Here is a 21,030-nt window from a genome sequence, read left to right as displayed (position 1 = left end):
GTGTAGTTGAAAAACCCAAGGATACATTTCATCCCATTGTGTTCTCCTACGAGAGGTCAAGCATATCTGTATCGAAAGTGGGTTTTTTTTTTTTCATTTGAATAGCCTTCTACGACCCGTGATTTAATAAGGGTCTTGTGAATAGGGGCTTTCCCCCTTCCTCCCCCCCCTTTTTTTTAAAAAAAAAATAAAATAAAACTGAAATAAGGATTAGCCTGGGAACCCACTGAGGCATCCTCTCTAATCTCCTCCTCTCTTTGAGGGCCAAATCATCACAGGTTTCCTGACGTGAAAATGACATTAGAGTTGACAGACATAAGGACTTACATTTTGTCAAATCCTGTGCTGTGTCTCTAAATTGCAGGGAGGGAGGGAGTCGGGGGCGGGGGGCAATCCAGAGGCTTCCATCTTTTTCAATTGCAATAGAAGACGGCCCCTTGCGACAGACAAGCCCCCCCACACGAAAGGTGTAAGGGAAAAGTGAATAAAGATGAGCTCAGGCTCACAAACTGCTTTCGCTCCAGGGTTGGTTTTAATGAGCTATTCCCTAATGACTTGTCCCTGCAACTAGCTTTAGGCCTAAACAGATGAGGCAGGGGTCCTGCTAAATTTTTGATGGGGTTTGCTTGGGTTTTTATGAGCGAGCGAGTACAGGGTTATGCCATGAATCTTTTACGAGCGCTCGACTGTTGTTCGACTTGTCAACAAGGTTTTGTAAGACCTGATTTCTACTCGGAAGAGGCTGCCATGTCGTTGTAAGTGGGACTGACAAAAGGTAGCCATGAGGAGAAGAAGGAGACTTCCACCGTGGAGGGATTTTATTCTTTTAGGAACAGGGAGACAAAGGCATCCTCGGACGACTTTTGTGTAATGATTACACAAAATCAAGCTAGAGATGCAATCAACGCTATCAATGGATGGGTTTTTCCCCCCTCAAAATAACATGCACACAAATGCAAATACATATTTTTTTTTCTCCCCCAGAACTATTACACGGGTGTTCTCCCAGGTGGAGTTAAAATAATAGAATTAACAATTTTAGAAAACATGTTTTTTTTTAAAAAAAATATTCCTGATCCTATGAAAAAGATATGGTAAATTCGTGTCTGGGATAGCAAGTTAACATGTTTTTTTTATATATAAAAAGTTTTTTTTTTTTTTTTTTTAAACAAACAAACATATAATACATCAGTCCTTCTGTGTGTCATCTCAGTGTTTCTTCGGTGACTTCTTCTTCTTTTTGTTACTCCTCCTCTTGTTATTTCTTCCTTAATAAATCCCATTTCTCTATTTCAATATTTTCCCCAAAATACATATACAGTATTCAATGTAACTTTCTCCTGTTTGCTTATCAAATTCTTTATCTATATCTCTTTTCTATCCAATCATAAAATTTCCCCCATATCTTAAAATATTCTGTATCCTCTTTCTCTTTAATCATTAAAGTTAATCTATTCATCTCTGTGCAGTTCAAATTTTTTCTAATTACTTCCCCTTCTAAAGGGATTTTCTCTGCTTTCCATCTTTGTGCAAATACTATTCTTGCTGCAGTTAGTATATGTATAATCAAATATACATTTTCTTTAATAACTTTCTCTGGTAGGATACCCAGTAGGAACAACTCAGGTTTTAAATCAATATGTTGTTGAGTCATTTCTTCTATTATTCTATATTCTTCTTCCATATTTTAATTCTGCTCCAATAATCTTTAGCTTTTGGACAAGTCCACCACATATGATAATAAGATCCTGGTATTTGGTGGCATTTCCAACATTTAGCTGATTTGTCTTTAAACATTTTTGCCAATTTGTCAGAAGGCATATGCCATCTGTAAAACATTTTATATTGATTCTCTTTATAGGCAGTCGACATTGTTAGTTGATAGTTCCTTTCCCATAACTGTTGCCATCTATCAAGCTCAATTGAGTAGCCACAATTTTTTGCCCATGCAATCATTGTTTCTTTTATTTGCTGTTCTTCTAATTCAATACTAAGCAAAAAGTTACATGTTTTTTTTAATTATTTTGTCCTCTGATAAGTATCCTATCCAGATCTGTCATTTCTAAATAGAAACCATATGAGTTAACATGTTGTGTAGGTTGAAGAAATATATAGGTATTCCTCGGCGTATGACCACAATTGAGCCCAAAATTTCTGTTGCTAAGTGTGACATTTGTTCAATGAATTCCCCCCTCCCCCATTTTATGACTTTTCTTGCCACATTTGTTAAGTGAACCACTGCAATTATGCACTATGTTACTCTTGTTTCAGGACACACTTTTCTGATCGGGGTGGGGGTGGGGCTGTCAGGTCTGGAAGCCATTTTTTTTCCATTGGATTTTCAGGCCTACCACATTTACTACTGTGGGAAACTGGCAGGAGGGATTGTATGGAGCCAGGGTGATATGTAGTCAAAATAACATTCTTTTCTCAGAGAGTCAAAGTCATCTTGCCCTGCACCTGGACGGCTGGAACTGGTAGGCATCTCCAATTGGGACGGTGCTTGGATTGGACCATGTGATGGGCATGTGGGTGTTGGGCAGGGACTTGGACTTTCCTTTGGGTGGAGAAACCCACCCAATTAGTAACACAGTTGTTAAGTGAATCTGGCTTTCCCATTGACTCTGTTCATCAGAAGGTGAACCACTTCACAAATGTCCAAATTTTGTTCACGTGACCATGGGGATGCTGCAACAGTCATAAGTATGAAAAGCGGTCATAAGTCACTGTTTTTTTAGTGCTGTTGTAACTTTGAATGGCCACTAAATGAACTGTTATGAGTCAAGGAAAATCTGTATATCAGATATACACAGTGTTGTGGTCCCCCAGCAGCCTGGGGAGCTGGCAGCGGAGTCGGACAGCAATGAGGCTGAGGAAGAACATGGGCCAGTCCTGGAGGCTGGGGAAGGCCCAGATGAGGGCTCTGCATCGGAGGCAGAGATGGGGCCAGGGCCATCGGGGAGTGAAGTGCGGACTCCAGAGCCTCCAGAGGCTGATAGGAGTGAGGCAGAGGAACAGGAGGAGCCTGTTCCTAATGCACGCATGAGAAGAGCTGCCAGAAGGCAAGAGCAGCTCAAGCAAAAAGGACAACTCGGGATTAGGGCCAAGAGATGATTGGCCCCTCCCATACGGCTTAAAACAGACCAGCAACGGCATTTGGGCTTTGCCGGAAAACAATGTTGGTAGCTTCATCTTCTCCTTCATCTATGTCTTGTATTTATTTTTGTATCTGTGACTTCTGAACATTTACCAAGAAAGGCCTTTGGCAGTTTGCCTAATTGGACCAAGGTTTGCAATAGGACTGAGGAATTTGTGTTGGGAGGAATTTGCTTTTATTTAGTTGAACAACACTGGGAATGAAGTAATTCTCAGCTGTTCAAATAAATCAGTTTTTTTCACTGACTGATTTTCCTACTACTTACTTGGGCCTGGGTCACAACACACAGTGTTGCTAATCAGATTAGTGTGATAATTATTAAGCTTCAAATATAGGCAGCTTCCAGTTTGTTGTACTGCGGTTCCTAGCCTCAGAAATTCCCTATAAACATTTATCATTTATTTGATATGTACATTAGAGTTAGATGGGTCGAAAACCACTGGATTCCTAGTTTAACAGATTAACAGAGTGGTCATCTGGTCCAACTCCCCCCACCACCAAAAACAGGAGACCCTATACCATTTCTGGCAGATGATAGTCCAGTCTTTTCTTGAAAGCTTCCGGTGATGAAGCTCCCACAACTTCTGAAGGCAACTTCTGTTCCATGGGTTGATTGTTCTCACTGTCAGAAAATTTCTCCTTATTTCCAGGTTGAATCTCTCCTTGGTCAGTTTCCATCCATTGTTCCTTGTCTGGCCTTCAGGTGCCTTGGAAAATAACTTGACCCCCTCCCCTCTTTGGCAGCCCCTCAAATATTGGAAGACTGCTATCATGTCTCCTCTGGTCCTTCTCTTCAGTAGACTAGCCATGCCCAGTTCCTGCAACCATTCATTGTGTGTTTTTTTTTTTAAAGATTTTTTTTTAACTCTTGCCAGTGGGCCAGAGTCTTTACAGAGAGCTAATCACAGTATGGTTTATTGCAATGTTTCTCAACCTTGGTAGGTTTAAGATGCATGGATTTCAACTCCCAGTATTCTTCACCCTGGCTGGGGAATTCTGGGAATTGAAATCCACCCATCTTAAAGTTGCCAAGGTTGAGAGACACTGGTTGCCAGCAAGGTGCAAATCCAGTCCATGTGAATATTCGAGAAACTTCTCTAAAAGAAGACCCGTTAGGTAAAATTGCATACAAGAGGCTTACTCTGGAGGACGGTACCCTTGGAAGCAGTGGTGAAATCCAACTTTTTTTTACTACTGGTTCTGTGGGCATGGCTTGGTGGGTGTGGTGTGGCTTGGTGGACGTGGCTTAGTGGGCGGAGAAGCGGCAGGATACTGCAAAATCCCCATTCCCTCCCACTCTGGGGCCAGGCAGAGATGCTATTTGCCAGTTCTCGAAACTGCTCAAAATTTCTGCTACTGGTTCTCCAGAACCTGTCAGAACCTGCTGGATTTCACCCCTGCTTGGAAGATCCATGTGAAATTACTGTAGTGTCTCTTGGATGAAATAATAAGAAATAAAATCTGCAGGCTTAGAGTGACAGAAAACTGAAACGGAGTTTTTTTGCACACTCCTATCCTTAAATCCCAGAAATATAATGATTGAATGAAGTGCCTTCTTCCAATCCTAGCATCAGAAACAGATGGGAAAATACTTCAGTTCTTTTAACGCGAGCGGGTCAGGGCAGGATTTTGGGGTGACCATATTTGTGTGACTGGAGATAGTTCCATGGTTCCAAATGATGGGAATGCCACTGGTAGGAACCAGTGCCACTGGCCTATGCCACTCTCATAATAGGGCATAGTTCATATTAGGGTTATAGGAATGAGTCTACTCTAATGAAAAGAAGAACTGGGGAGAGAGGACATGATAGCACTGTTCCAATATATAGATCAAGAAGATTAAAACACACACACACACACAAAGATCACAGAATGATCAAGACTAACTCACAATTATTCAGCATTCTAGCTCTTACAGATGGGCTGATCCAATCACTTGTCCAATGTCAAACTCTTCGAGGCCAACAAGAAAGTCATGGGGAACAAATCAAGATCACGTGAAATTCTAACACTACTTTACAAAGCCTTAGTAAGAACACACTTGGAATATTGCATCCAGTTTTGGTCACCACAATATAAAAACAAAACAAAACATGTTCCGACTCTGGAAAGAGTGCAGAGAAGAGCAAGAAGAATGATTAAGGGACTAAAGAAGGGGTGAAATCCAGCAGGTTCTGATAGGTTCTAGAGAACCAGTAGCGGAAATTTTGAGTAGTTCGGAAAACTGGCAAATATCTCCTCTGGCTGGTCCCAGAGTGGGGTGGGAATGGGGATTTTGCAGTATCCTTCCCCTGCCACACCAAGCCATGCCCACAGAACTGGTAGGGAAGAATTTTGAATTTCACCCCTGGACTAAAGGATAAAACATACGAAGAATGGTTGCAGGAATTGGGTATGGCTAGTCTAGTGAAAAGGAGGACTAGGAGGGACATGATAGCAGTCTTCCAGTATTTGAGGGGCTCCTACAAAGACGAGGGGGTCAAACTATTTTCCAAGGAGCCAAAAGGCAAGGCAAGAAACAATGGTTGGAAATTAACCAAGGAGAGAACCAACCTAGGATTAAGGAGAAATTTCCTAACAGTGAGAACAATCAACCAGTGGAACAGAAGTTGCCTCCAGAAGTTGTGGGAGCTCCATCAGTGAAGACTTTCAAAAAGAGACCGGACAACCACTTGTTTGTAATGATATAGGGTCTCTTGCTTCAGCAGGGGATTGGACTAGATGACCTCCGAGGTCCCTTCCAACTCTATTATTCTATGTTCTATGTATAGCATGCAAATTGCACAGTTTGATAAAAGCTGTGCTTTTTATTCTCCTCTCCGAAAAAACTTCGAAGTCGGAGCCCGTAGCCGTTCAGGTTGCTCTTAAATTAATATGGAGGGGGTCTATTCACTGCATCCCACAAATTCAATCTCTCTGCTGGGATTAACACTGAAAGGGGTCTGGTTCAGGCGAAAATCCCACTCCTCCTTTTTATACACGTCATTGTTCCTTTAATTACATAGATTGTCTTTCCGGCTTATAAATTCCCCCCAAGTTTGCGGTCTGAGAAAAAAATAAAATGCACGTTCAGCGGTCTGGAATGCATTTTCGGGAAACTGCCCGTGTGCACATTTAACAAATTTAATAAGCCTTCGCTGCTTCAGTTGCTTCCTATAGGTTTTTGCATCCCGTCCTGACATCCGCCCACTGGACTGGAAATCTGGTGTTGAACAGAGGGAAGCAAAATCAATGGCTTCTCTGCCTCCCCCCCCCCCCAGGGTGGCCAGGTCCCTCTCATTCACAAGAACAGACATTTGTGTAACATGGGTGTCCATGCATTCGTATATCACTCCTTCTTCACCGGTTGAAGCAATTGTGGAATAGGCAAGAGGAAAAAGAAAAAAAATCAGGGTGCCAATAACTGCCAGTCATTTTCCTTTTTTTGCTTTTTAATCCCATTTCATACCCCAACGAAATTTCTAATTCCCTGTGTTTTTTTTTTAAAGCGGTCACAGCCATGCTGCTTCCATCCTTATCTCACACGTGCTTTAAAAGCGTTAAATTAATTAAGTGCCCAAGGAGGATTTCCCTCCCCCCGCCATCCCCATCAAAAAAAAAGGAACAGCCTATGTATATGCACTGGTTAGTTTTTGGAAGGCGACGTAATAAAGTCTTGCTTTTGTTCAAAGCAACATCATTTGCTTTGAATCATTTTCCTTTTCATCCCTGGGAAGTTTAACATTAATTAACATCCCCCCCACCCCCGCTTAAAGAGGTAGGATGATGTTATGTATTATTTAAAGTGCCAGCTGGTTTGAACGATTGTCAAATCAGATCTGATAGGAAATGAGATGGGCGAGCTGTTTTCCTTTTTTTTTTCCTTTTTTTCTTTTTTTTTAAATTTGATTTATATGCCGCCCTTCTCCAGAGACTCAGGGCGGCTTACAATGCACTAAGCAATAGCCTTCATACTTTTGTATATTTTTATACAAAGTCAGCTTATTGCCCCCACAAACTGGGTCCTCATTTCACCTACCTTAGAAAGGATGGAAGGCTGAGTCAACCTTGAGCCTGGTGAGATTTGAACTTGCAGTAATTGCAAGCAGTTGATGTTAATAACTGTTAATAACAGTGCTTTAGTCTGCAGCGCCACCAGTCTCTTTAATACAGAGTCCGGTTAGTTTCAATATTTGGGAGTAATTGTGACTTCTTAACCAGAAAGAAGGGACACGGTGGCTCAGTGGTTAAGACTCTGAGCTTGTCGATCGAAAGGTCAGCAGTTCAGTGGTTTGAATCCCTAGTGTCGCGTAACGGGGTGAGCTCCCGTTACTTGTCCCAGCTTCTGCCGACCTAGCAGTTCGAAATCACGTCAAAAATACAAGTAGAAAAATAGGGACCACCTTTGGTGGGAAGATAACAGTGTTCCGTGCACCTTTGGCGTTGAGTCATGCTGGCCACATGACCATGGAGATGTCTTCAGACAGCTCTGGCTCTTCGGCTTTGAAACGGAGATGAGCACCGCCCCCTAGAGTCGGGAATGACTAGCACATTACCTTTAACCAGAAAGAATCTGTGTGCTTGAGAATGCTGGTAAAAGATGCAAAAGGAGTAAAAGAAAAACAATTAAAACATTAGCAGGGTTTATCTACCATGCTAAGCCGTGGTTTAAGGAATTATTAACCATTATTAAATAAGCCATGGTGGTCTGGATCACACACAATCCTAAACATCACAATTGCACTTTTAAAAGCCCAAATGGTTCATGGGTTCATGGTTTGTGGGAAAACTAAACTCAACAAATCAGATTAATATGGCTGAATGAAAAATAAGTCAATATATTTAATGTGACAGGCTTCATTTATGGAACCAAGGGCCACATTATGGGATGATGAAGAAGGGCATTGCTTGATAAAGTCATGGTGTAATTGGACATTTTGTGATCCAGAGAGATTTAGAGCAGCAATTTGGTTCGGAGAATACTCAAGAAGACTTTCAGAAAGCTGAGATCATATTAAGAATCAGACCGCAGAAAACCAGGAACATCTCAAGTCAACTCTTCCATTCCTATGGTGTTGAAATGCAAGTCAATCTGGAACCTATAAATAGGTTATTTTTTAACAGAATATTCCCAGCCTCCAGAAATAAGAGTAATACTCTCTTGGATATAGATGGTGGTACATCAAAAATGAAGCTATACTGCGTAAAGTCACTGACAATTGTAATCCCCTCATAGATTTGTCTAAGCTTTTTTCCAAGGTGCCTACATCAATGCCTTTCACTGTTTCTTGTGGTTGTCCTTTCCACCAATAAGCAGTAAGGTGAATGAAGAACTATTTCCTTTGATCTCTCTTCAGTCTTTTTCTGCTGAGCTTCTTGAGATAACTCTTGGCTTTATGAGATGTTAATCATTTTTTGTCTACACTGTCTACACGCCTATAAACATGTTTGAGGTTTCTCCTGTTGGTTGCCTTTTAGGTGAAAGATCAAGGTTCATTCTTGACAGCTAACTTTACTAAAAGTCTGTAACTTATACTAACCCTGGACTTTGGTTATTTTCACACATCATACTAAGCAATCAAAGGTTTCATTTGATGAATGGATGGATAAACCTCCATGGATAAACTTCCAGCCATAGAAGTTTAGAATATGGTGTTTTATGGTTAGCATATTGTTTATAATCAAATACCTTGGTAAAGTTATACATTGCATTTCTAGAGCTGTAGTTTATTCGACCTTCTTCCATGATGAATTCTCACTTCATGGATGCAGTTAAATCTGCTAAAGAACCGAGCAGATTTTAAATTGCACAAATATCAATTTATAGTTTACTTCTAATCAGAATATTAAGTATAGTGCAAAAAATCATGCCATTTTCATTCAGAAATTTGATTATATTAACATTTTTAGGCCTCTCTAGTCCTTTTCTGTCTTATTCAGATAGAATGGGAATAGGAATAGCATAGCATAGCATAGCATAGCATTGCGTTGCGTTGCGTTGCGTTGCGTTGCGTTGCGTTGCGTTGCATTGCATTGCATTAGAATAGGGAATGGGAATAGAGTGGAGTGGAATAGAGTGGAGTGGAATGGAATGGGAATAGGATAGGATAGGATAGGATAGGATAGGATAGGATAGAATAGAATAGAATAGAATAGAATAGAATAGAATAGAATAGAATAGAATAGAATAGAATAGAATAGAATAGAATAGAATATGGAGTGGAGTGGAGTGGAGTGGAGTGGAGTGGAGTGGAGTGGAATGGAATGGAATGGAATGGAATGGAATGGAATGGGAATGGGAATATGATAGGATAGGATTGGATTGGATTGGATTGGATTGGATTGAATTCTTTTTTGGCCAAGTATGATTGGACACACAAGAATTTGTTTTCAATGCATTAGATCACATTCTACATGAAAGAGATAAGTGATAAATCATGATCCTAGTCATCATAAAAAAATACATCCATCATAAATCGTAAGTTACAACACTTGGTGATAGTCACATGAAGTTTAAAAAGCAATGGATGATAAAATGAATAAGAGCAGTCCTTTTTTTTTCTGCATTTGGTCTGATCGGTGGAATGCATAAAGCTTTCCAGCTCAAGAAGATTGATAAATTATGACTTCTCTTCTGCCCGGCAGTGACAGCTCTTTGCAGACCCCATTTGCACTCTTGAAATTGACTTCACTCAACATGGATTGTTGTAGTCTTCACCTCTTGATACATCTCCATTCCATTGAACAAGGCCGTGTCTCAATAGGCTGTTAGTAGTCTGTTTAATCTCTTGCTCATGGCTATACTTAAACCCAACCTTTCTTTCCCCCTCTTTTGTGGGTCAAACAGGCTCACATGGGGGGAAAAAAGTGTTGTAGGAACGTGCTTTTTGTCTGAGGGAAGGTAGCAATATTCTGGCCTCCATCCCTGGAAGAGAGGCCTGCTGCATCTTAACTGCCTTCAAGGAAGCGCAAAGAAAATATACAACTGGGTGAATTAATATTTGAAAATGGCCCTCATCACTCATCTTTCTTCTTCCATATTGTTTTGATCCAGTTTGCCCAAGCTGTGAGCCAACCACTGGGTTGCTAGGCCTGTGGCTAATCAGATATGATGAAGTGTCAGGGGAAAGCAGAGCCATTATAGAAAACAAAATTTGATTTCTAAAAGTAGACAGCATGAGCTCGGAACTCAAAACAGTTCCTCCTGGTTTGTGTTAGGTATATGTTGATGCAGTCAAAGGATTTCAAGTTTCTATTCTAGTGCGCTAACCATTGTTGGAAGAAATATCCATCTGGTTCTGTTCCAAGCTGGGAGAAAGACACTGGAAACATGGAGGCTGATTGGAAACATGGTTTAATGATGAAGCAGAATCACATGGCTTTGTGGCTCTGGGCAGCTGACCACATGGAGTTGAGAGTGAGGGGTTTTTATACCTTCTTTTGAGCTTTGCACTTGAGCTTCCTGTTCCTGTGCAAGAACATGTATTCTATTGGCTGTTGTCAAATATCTAGAAGTGTTCCAATATCTCAGGGGCTGCTACAAAGAAGAGAGAGTCAAGCTATTCTCCAAATAGGAGAATATTTGGAGGGTAGGACAAGAAGCAATGGGTGGAAACTAATCAAGGAGAGAAGCAACTAAGAGGCATGCATAAGTGCACGAGCGTGCCTACCGTTCCTGTCCTAATATTCCTTTTTACCTACTCTTTTCATGTATTCAAATTATGTTTAGACTTTTTTACCTGTAATCTTATATATGCTTGACAAATAAAGAAACTTAAACTAAGGAGAAATTTCCTGACAGTTAGAAACAATCAGTGGAACAACTTGCCTCCAGAAGTTGTAAATGCTCCAACACTGGAAGTTTTTAAGAAGATATTGGATAACCATTTGTCTGAAGTGGTGTAGGGTTTCCTGCCTAAGCAAGGGGTTGGACTAGAAGATCTCCAAAGTCCCTTCCAACTCTGTTATTCTATGCTAAACTCCCATGGGGTCATGTAGCGGTCATGTTTGTCTGAGCTAAGTTTGGTTGAAGTTTCTGAGAGTGATGCAATGTCCTTAGGAGATTGTGAAATGTAGTGAGCTCTGTGTTTTAGTGGGTTAATCCTATTATGTCCTGAAGGATCATATCTTAATCCCTTCACCCTGGAGTTGGAGGTCTTTGGTTTTGGAGATAGGCTAGCCCAGTCTTTCTTAATGAGCACAAAATATCTGCCGGGGGCTCTGAGTTTCTGTCTCCCTTAAGATATTTTTATTTCTCTTTTAGGGGAAGAGGAATATGTTATCCTGCCTTTTTAAAATATTCCTCAAAATATTTCATTCTTCTAGGAAGGGGTGTGTGTGTGTGGCTTCCCACACCATATTCTAAGACACTTATTTCTCCCTGGCCTTTGCTTCCTTGAAGGATTGACACTGGGACGGCCATAATAAGAACAAATGGCTATGCGTGGGTTTAGAATCTTAGAGTCATATGTCTGGAAGGGACCCTGGAGGTCTTCTAGTCCAACACCTTGCTCAAGTACAGGGTATTTTGTGCCAGAAAGTGGCAAAAGAAGTTTTAAAAAATGCAGTCATGTTATCACAGGATCCTGCAAAGTTTCCTGTAATTTCATCAGTATAGAGGAGGAGAGTGAAGTTTTCTCTTAGCAGCTTTTCCTGCCAGTCTTGGATTCGGATTATTTATGTATTCACTATCACATTTATAGAACAGAACAGAACAGAACAGAACAGAACAGAACAGAATAGAAAATGGAATGGAATGGAATGGAATGGAATGGAATGGAATAGAATAGAATGGAATAGAATAGAATAGAATAGAATAGAATAGAATAGAATAGAATAGAATAGAACAGAACAGAACAGAACAGAACAGAACAGAACAGAACAGAATTCTTTATTGGCCAAGTGTGATTGGACACATAAGGAATTTGTCTTGGTGCATACGCTCTCGGTGTGCATAAAAGAAAAGATACATTCATTAAGAATTATAAGAATAGACTAGACCAGACTAGACCAGACCCGACCCGACCCAACCAGAATAGAATAGAATAGAATAGTATAGTATAGTATAGAATAGAATAGAACAGAACAGAACAGAACAGAACAGAACAGAACAGAACAGAACAGAACAGAATAGAATAGAATAGAATAGAATAGAATAGAATAGAATAGAAGAATATATTTTTTTTATTGGCCAAGTGTGATTGGACACACAAGGAATTTGTCTTTGGCTTATATGCTCTCAGTGTACATAAAAGAAAAGATACCTTCATCAAGAATCATAAGGTGCAACACTTAATGATAGTCATAGGGTACAAATAAGCAATCGGGAAACAATACCAATATAAATCGTAAGGATGCAAGCAACAAAGTTACAGTCGTACAGCCATAAGTGGGAGGACATGGGTGGTGGGAACGATGAGAAGATTAATAGAATCCAAGGCCAAAATGCTATCCTGTGACCACTAGGGGTGGATGCAGCCATCCTAACTTTGAAAAAAGGTTGTAAGTAGCTCTGGGGAAGTCTGTCATAACTTCAAATGGTTGCTAAGTGACCAGTCATTAAGCAAGGACCACCTGTAGTTGCTTTCTCCACCAGCTTTTATTGAATACGGGTTTGATCCTCTGTGTTGAAGATGTTATAAGAGCCGCGGTGTCGCAGTGGTTAGAGTGCAGTCCTGCAGGCTACTTCTTCGGACTGCTGGCTGCCTGCAATTTGGCAGTTCGAATCTCACCAGGCTCAAGGTTGACTCAGCCTTCCGTCCTTCCGAGGTGGGTAAAATGAGGACCCAGATTGTTGGGGGGCAAGATGCTGACTCTGTAAACTGCTCAGAGAGGGCTGTAAAGCACTGTAAAGCGGTATGTAAGTCTAAGTGCTATTGCCCTTCCTTCCTTCCTTCTTTCCTTCCTTCCTTCCTTCCTTCCTTCCTTCCTTCCTTCCTTCCTTCCTTCCTTCCTTCCTTCCTTCTTTCCTCCCTCCCTCCCTCCCTCCCTTCCTTCCTTCCTGTGCAGTGGTTAGAATGCAGTACTGCAGGCTAACTCTGCCCAGTGCCAGGAGTTCGATCCTGACTGATTCAATATTGACTCAGCCTTCCATCCTTCCAAGGTGGGTAAAATGAGGACCCAGATTGTTAAGGGCAAGAGGCAGACTCTGTAAACCACTTAGAGAGTGCTATAAAAGCACTGTGAAGCAGTATATAAGTCTAGGTGCTATTGCTATTGCTAAAATACTTCCCCTGCTCTATTATACTATAAAATACAATTGTTGCTAGTGCTATAATATTCTCCCTTTATTTTCCTCTTCCACCAGTTTTTATCATGAGGTTGGCATGGAACAGGAAATACGATGTCAACTGCTGTAAGAAGGTCTAGTTTTGAGAATGTGTGTCCCTATTTATTATGGATGAAAAAAAGCCTTTCTACATTGGATGTTCCATTTTGAATAATTTATCATGGTACACTGTTTCTGAAGGGATGCCTTCATCTGCTCTTGCAAGCTGAACAGGATTGACCATGGTTAGGACTTGGGTGGGGAATCCCCTGGGAATTCCAGTGCTGTAAGCTGAACCAAGGAGATCCAAGAATCTTTCTAGAACATCGCAATGGCAAACCGCTTCCATTTTGGTGGAAGTAAAGCAGTTTGGATGTATCCATTTTTGTCAACAGTAGCTGAAGAAGACTGATTTTAAGTCATATTAGTGTGCAGATTTATTAGTGTGCAAAGGGACACAGTGGCTCAGTGGCTAAGACAGTGAGCTTGACAATCAAAAGGTCGGCAGTTCAGCGGTTCGAATCCCTAGCGCCGCATAACGGAGTGAGCTCCCGTCACTTGTCCCAGCTTCTGCTAACCTAGCAGTTCGAAAGCACATTAAAAAAAATGCAAGTAGAAAAATAGGGACTACCTTTGGTGGGAAGGGAGCAGCGTTCCATGAGCCTTTGGCGTTGAGTCATGCCAGCCACATGACCACGGAGACGTCTTCGGACAGCGCTGGCTCTTTGGCTTTGAAACAGAGAGGAGCACTGCCTCCTAGAGTCGGGAACAACTAGCACGTATGTGCAAGGGGAACCTTTACCTTTACCTTAGTGTGCAGATGAAGGTAATGTATTTATAACATTCTTGCAATGGAGCATTGAAGCTGTTGAAATGGCAACTTTCCATTTATAGAATACAAAATAACAGTGTTGGAAGGGACCTTGGAGGCCTTCTAGTCCAACCCTCTGCTCAAGTAGGAGACCCTATACTTGTACCAGTCCAAGCAAATGGTTGTCAAGTCTACCCTTAAACATCTCCAGTGATGGAGCACCCACAACGCTGTTCCATTGATTAATTGTTCTCATTGACAGGAAGTTTCTCTTTAGTTCTAGGTTGGGTGTCTCCTTGATTGGTTTCCATCCATTGCTTCTTTTCCTGCCTCCAGGTGCTTTGTAAATAGGTTGACCACCCCCCTCCCTTCTTTGTGGCAGTCCCTCAAATATTTGAAGGCTGCTATCATGTCACTCTAGTCCAGTAGTGAAATCCATTTGTTTTACTACCGGTTCTGTGGGCGTGGCTTGGTGGGCATGGCAGGGGAAGGATACTGCAAGATCTCCATTCCCACCCAGCTCCAGGGGAAGGATACTACAAAATCCCTATCCCCCCCCCTCACTCCTGGGGCTAGCCAGAGGTGGCATTTGTCGGTTCTCCGAACTACTCAAAATTTCTGCTACCGGTTCTTCGAACTACTCAAAATTTCCGCTACCGGTTCTCCGAACTACTCAAAATTTCTGGTTACAGTTCTCCAGAAACTGTCAGAACCTGATGGATTTCACCCCTGCTCTACTCCTTCTCTCTGATGGATTAGACATTCCCAGTTCCCTCAATCGTTCATCATATGATTTAACCTCGAATCCCCTTATCATATTTGTTGTTCTTCTCTGCACACTTTCTAGAGCAGGCAGGGGTATCAAACTCAAGTCCCGCAGGCTGCATGAGACCTGCAGGGTGCTTAGATCTGGCCCGTGGGGGTGGGTGTGTGGCACGCAGAGCCCTTTCTGTGGGCATGTGCACCGTCTCCAGATGCTCTTTTGGTTTCTGGTGCGCCTGCCAGCTGGTCTTCGCAGGTGCCAGAGCACCAGAAAATGACCTGAAAATGGCCAAAAAACAGGCCATTTTTGGGACCGTTTTCAAGGCCATTTTCAGGCTTTTTTCCAGGCTGTTTTCAGGCCATTTTGTGGGCTGTTTTCAGGCCACTTTTTGGGCTGTTTTCAGTCCTGTTTTTGGCCTGAAAACGGCCTGAAAAATGGCCTGAAAACACTCCCCCCAAAAGGCCTGAAATTGGCCCCCAAATGGCCTGAAAGCAGCCCAAAAAATTGGCCAAAAAACAGGCATGCGCGCCCCAGCCAGATGGTCTTTGAATTTCTGGCACTCTGGCACATGCACACACACATGTGCATGCACGTTCCAGTTTGGGCACTCGGTGCCAAAAAGGTTCACCATCACTGACCTATAATGTCAGTCTTAGAAAAGAGAGAATTGGCGCATCAGCCCGTGACCTTGCCTCTGTCATTATTTCTTTGCTGGTCTTCTCCATATATCTGGGATGAAGGTATAAGATGGAGAACCCCTGCTACCTGCTGCATGATTTGGAACAAGATCATTGATTTTCTGTATTCAGAAGTTATACCTGATGGAGATAAGCTCTTCCATGGCCTGAAAGTTTTTAATGAACAGAAGATGCAATCTCCAAAGAAGGCAGAGAGAGAATCTCTTGTGTCCCAGATATATAGTTTGATGGATCAATCAAACGGAGTCAAAGAAGAGAGAGACTGTAAATCAGAGGACACTCCGGTTCCAAATTTCTGCTCACACAGGTTGGCATGATAGAAACTCTACGGAGAATCGAAAATACGCAATTTGTTTTGCTTCCCCCACACCTCCTCATATGCCAAGGTCTTTGTCTTTTCCCCATTGTTCCAGTTTATGCCTCCATTGTAGTTGCCTGGGAACCTGAGCAGAGGGTGTTACCAAGAGGCAGATTTCAAGCCATAACTGGAGCATTCTTTGTGGCCGCCTGTAAACGGAAATAACACAGGCTGTGACAAAAGACAGTGGAAAGGCTGTGTGTGTGTGTATGTGAAAGAGAGAGACAGACAGAGAGACAGAGAGACAGAGAGAGAGACACAGAGAGAGAGAGAGAGAGACAGAGAGAATGATTATAGGCATGATGGCTCAACGGTTAAAGACACTGAGGTTGTCAGCTGGAAACCCGACAGCCTGGGTTGGAGACCCGAGTTCTGCACAATAGCAATAGCACTTAGACTTATATACCGCTTCATAGTGCTTTACAGCCCTCTCTAAGCAGTTTATAGAGTCAGCATCTTGCCCCCCAACAATCTGGGTCCTCATTTTACCGACCTCGGAAGGATAGAAGGCTGAGTCAATCTTGAATCAGTTAGAATTGAACTCCTGGCAGTGGGCAGAGTTAGCCTGCAATACTGCATTCTAACCACTGCACACCATGGATGGATGGATGGATGGATGGATGGATGGATGGAAGGAAGGAAGGAAGGAAGGAAGGAAGGAAGGAAGGAAGGAAGGTGCTGAGTAGCAATAGCAATAGCATTTAGGCTTACGTACCGCTTCACAGTGCTTTACAGCCCTCTCTAAGCAGTTTACAGAGTCAGCCTCTTGCCCCCAACAATCCGGGTCCTCATTTTACCAACCTCGGAAGGATGGAAGGCTGAGTCAACCTTGAGCTGGTAAGATTTGAACTGCCAAACTACATCTAGCAGTCAGCTGAAATAGCCTGCAGTATTGCACTCTAACCATTGCACCACCTCGGCTCTCAACAATGGGGTGAGCTCCTGTTCCTTGCTCCAGCTCTGCTCATCCAGCAGTTCAAAAGCATGCAAATGTGAGCAGATGAATAGGTACCACTTTGGTGGGAAGATAACAGCGTTCTGTGCACCTTTGAGATATAGTCATGCTGGCCACATGACCATGGAAAGTCTCCAAACAATGCTGGCTCCCTCGGCCAAGAAACAGCGTGCCCTAGAGTTAGACATGACTGATAGGGAAACCTTTATATATACATGTACATGTACATATACATAGTGTGATTTAACATGCATGTAATGATGTCATGACTAGAGTTAGTTTCTACTATCTAAGGGACTTAAACCAAAACAATTTTGGGTTCCTATCTGAAATACCTATTTTTTTTTAAATCAATTGTATTAATTTTCTATTAGTTACATTACTTAGTGCTTAATAAATTTTCACATAACCCTATTTAAAATACTTGAAGTCCCATCTGCAAATCCTTTGGCCTAGAATTATCATTTCTTCATTGTAATAAACAATTTATTGTCAAAACAGAAAGAGAAGGAGGTTTGGGCAAGATATGAAAAAGGGAGAGACAATAACAAATAATGACGAAAAGCAAAATTGTAAATTATCTGCTAAATTCTCTTTATCCACCGGGGTGGAAAAGAATACCCACAATGAAGGTATCCAGCTATCATGCAAAATAGTTCAGAATTCTTTCTCAAGTTTCATCCATAATCTTGCAGCATAAATTGGAACTTCTGCTTCCATTTCCCCCTGTGGATGCAGGCTCCTCTTTTAAACCAAAGTGAAATAACATTTTTGAAAATAATGGCTTCTTTTTTTGTTATTTTCATTTTTACAAACTTCAACAACCAGTTGTTGATTTTCAGTTAACAGATCACAGATTAACAGAGTTGGAAGGGATCTTATAGATCATCTAGTCTAACCCCTCGCATAAGCAGGAGACCCTACACCATTTCTGACAGATGGCAGTCCAATCTCTTCTTGAAAGCCTCCAGGGATGAAGCTCCCACAACTTCTGAAGGCGACTTCTGTTCCATGGGTTGATTGCACTCATTGTCAGAAAATTTCTCCTTATTTTTAGGTTGAATCTCTCCTTGTTCAGCTTCCATCCATTATTCCTTGTCTGGCCTTTGGGTGCTTTAGAAAATAGCTTGATCCCCTCCTCTCTGTGGCAGCCCCTCAAATACTGGAAGACTCCTATCCTGTCTCCCCTGGTCCTTCTGTTCTCTTCACTAGACTAGCCAGGCCCAGTTCCTGCAACCGTTCATCATATGTTTTAGCTTCCAGTCCCCTAATCATCTTGGTTGCTCTTCTCTGCACTCTTTCTAGAGTCTCAAAATCTTTTTTATAGTGTGGTGATCAAAACTGGATGCAGTATTCTAGGTGTGGTCTTACTAAGGCTTTATAGAGTGGTATTAGTACCTCCCTTGATCTTGACTGTATCCCTCTGTTAATGCCATTTAGGATTGTATTGGCTTTTTTGGCTGCCGCTGCACACTGCTGGATCATATTTAGTTGGTTGTCCACTAAGACTCCTAGATCCCTCTCACAATCAGTGCTATTAAGCCTGGTTTATATGTGTGCTTTTGGTTTTTCTTACCTAAGTGTAGGACTTTACTTTTCTCTACATTGAATTTCATTTTGTTAGATAGGGCCCATTGTTTAAGTCTGTCAACATCCATCTGGATCTTGAGCCTATCTTCTAGGGTGTTGGTTTCTTTTCTGGGTTGCTCTCTTATGTCTTGTCCTGTCCCTTCACTTGTATCTTTCTCCAAGGGTGGACGGGTGTGAGGGGAGAAGGAGGTTAATTAAAAACCCAAGAAAATTACCATGACTTCAGAAAGAGTTCAAGCATCCTCTCCAAGCAATTCCTGGGCGATATTATATCCATATCTGCTTCAGTTGAGATCTTTGACTGAGTCTGTTTCACTTCCCAATTCCCTAATCTAATCTAACGCTGTGGAGTTTATAGGGGGTTCATTTTTAAACAGTCAAAGATGTGCTTTAATTGTTAAGTGTGCCAGCAGCAATTTGTAACATCTGGGTATGAAAAAAGAAAGGAGAAAGAAAAAAAATATGTAGGGGGGAAACCCACGAGCAATATAATTCAAGAAGAGTCAAAGAGCAATTGGAAAGGAGGGACGGTCACTTTTTCATTTGTGATAAAATGTCAAAGAATATTGAGACAAAGAAAGAGGTAGGGGGGAATCTGCTAGTTTATGACAGGAGCCAACTTATCAGCAGGTAAATACATTTATTTTTTATTTATTTATTTATTTATTTATTTATTTATTTATTTATTTATTTATTTATTTATTTATTTATTTATTTATTTATTTATTTATTTATTTATGTATTTATGTATTTATGTATTTATTTATTTTATTAAATTTATATACCACCCTACTCCTGAAGGACTCAGGGCAGTGAACAGCCAAAAAATAAAACACATAGATTACAAAATTTAAAAGACAGTATAAAACCACATTAAATAATTTGGCCCGGGACAAATTAAAAACACCCCCAATGGTTAAGACAAATTTAAAATTTACAATTTAAAAAGGGAAAATTAGGCCAAGCCAGCCTGTTGAAATAGAAAGGTCTTGAGGGCGTGGTGGAAGGTGCGTAGATCCGGGATCCTCCTCTGGGGGGAGCTCGTTCCAGATGGTAGGTGCCCCCACAGAGAAGGCTCTCTCCCTGGGGGCCGCCAGTCGACACTGTTTGGCTGACGGCATCCTGAGGAGCCCCTCTCTATGAGAGCGTACTGGCCGGTGAGAGGCTACTGGTGGCAGCAGGTGGTCCCGTAAATATCCAGGTCCTAAGCCATGGAGCGCTCTAAAGGTGGTAACCAAGACCTTGAAGCGCACCCGGAAGACCATATATGAGTAACAGTATGGATGAAATGTCAGATTTATAGTTGGTTTGGGGGTGTCCTGTCCATCATCCTATTTTCCAACGCATCAGAAGGCAGGACAAAAAGCAACGGATGGAAACTATTCAGGGAGAGAACCAACCTAGAACTAAGGAGACATTTCCTGGCATTGAGAACCCTCAACCAGTGGAACGGCTTTGTTAAGGATATTCTTGGCTCATAACTGATGTTGAGGGTTATTGAGCAGAGTACCCTTTGAGTAAACGCATGAAAAGTGACTGGGAGTGGTTGTGAACAATCACAATCAACATACAAACACACTGAGTTGTTGTAGTCTTTTACTTTTAGGAAAAGTAAAGCAAAGTCCAAAAACAATCCAAGTCATACACAGATAAGACGAGAGTTAAAAGATCAATCCAGGGATATTTCAAGTACAAAGTCTTCTTACCAGTTGTAGTCATACACAATAAAACAGTTCTTCTTGAGTTTCAAAACAGGAACAAGTTCAATATCAAAACATTCAATAAATAGTAGAAAGCAACATGTAGCTATGATCAAACAGTGATCATGCAGAGAGATCAGGTAGAGAGTTACAGCAAATAAGCAGGTAAAATGGTGTAGTATCCACACAATCCATGATGCTGACTTCCCTTAAGTACATTGGCTACAGAGTTTAGCCAATCAGGATACAGGATGATGCAGTACAGTCTTAAAGCAATATAATACCTTTCTGACTGCAAACATACATTGTTGGTTTATATATTGCCTGACCAACTAGTTAGACAAATAACTATTTCCTAACATTCTCCCTTTTGGACAGGGCAATATATAATGGCTTACATTCTTAAACCATAACATTCACAACATGTTCTATGTTTAATTGCACCCTGAGCTTTAGTAAAATTATCAGCGATATTATTTTCCGTCAAACAATATTCTAATTGTATCGTTTTACTCTGTACACATTGTCTTACATTCAAGTACCTAATATCAGTATGTTTAGATCTTGTTTTTACAACCAAATTCGTTGCCATCTTAAATGCAGCTTGATTATCCTCAAATACTACAAATGGATCCAGAAGTTGGGGGGTGCTTCATCACTGGAGGCTTTTAAGAAGACAGTGTACAGCCAATTGAGTCTGGAATGGTATAGTGCAGAGGTGGCCCCCTTATGACTTGTGTACTTCATCTCCC

This window comes from Pituophis catenifer, unplaced genomic scaffold (genome assembly GCF_029215685.1).
Source record: "Pituophis catenifer annectens isolate HBS135680 unplaced genomic scaffold, rPitCat1.0.hap2 SCAF_16, whole genome shotgun sequence".
NCBI classification, from domain to species: domain Eukaryota; kingdom Metazoa; phylum Chordata; class Lepidosauria; order Squamata; family Colubridae; genus Pituophis; species Pituophis catenifer.
The sequence above is the reverse complement of the archived record's forward strand: the minus strand, read 5'-3'. Positions refer to the sequence as shown.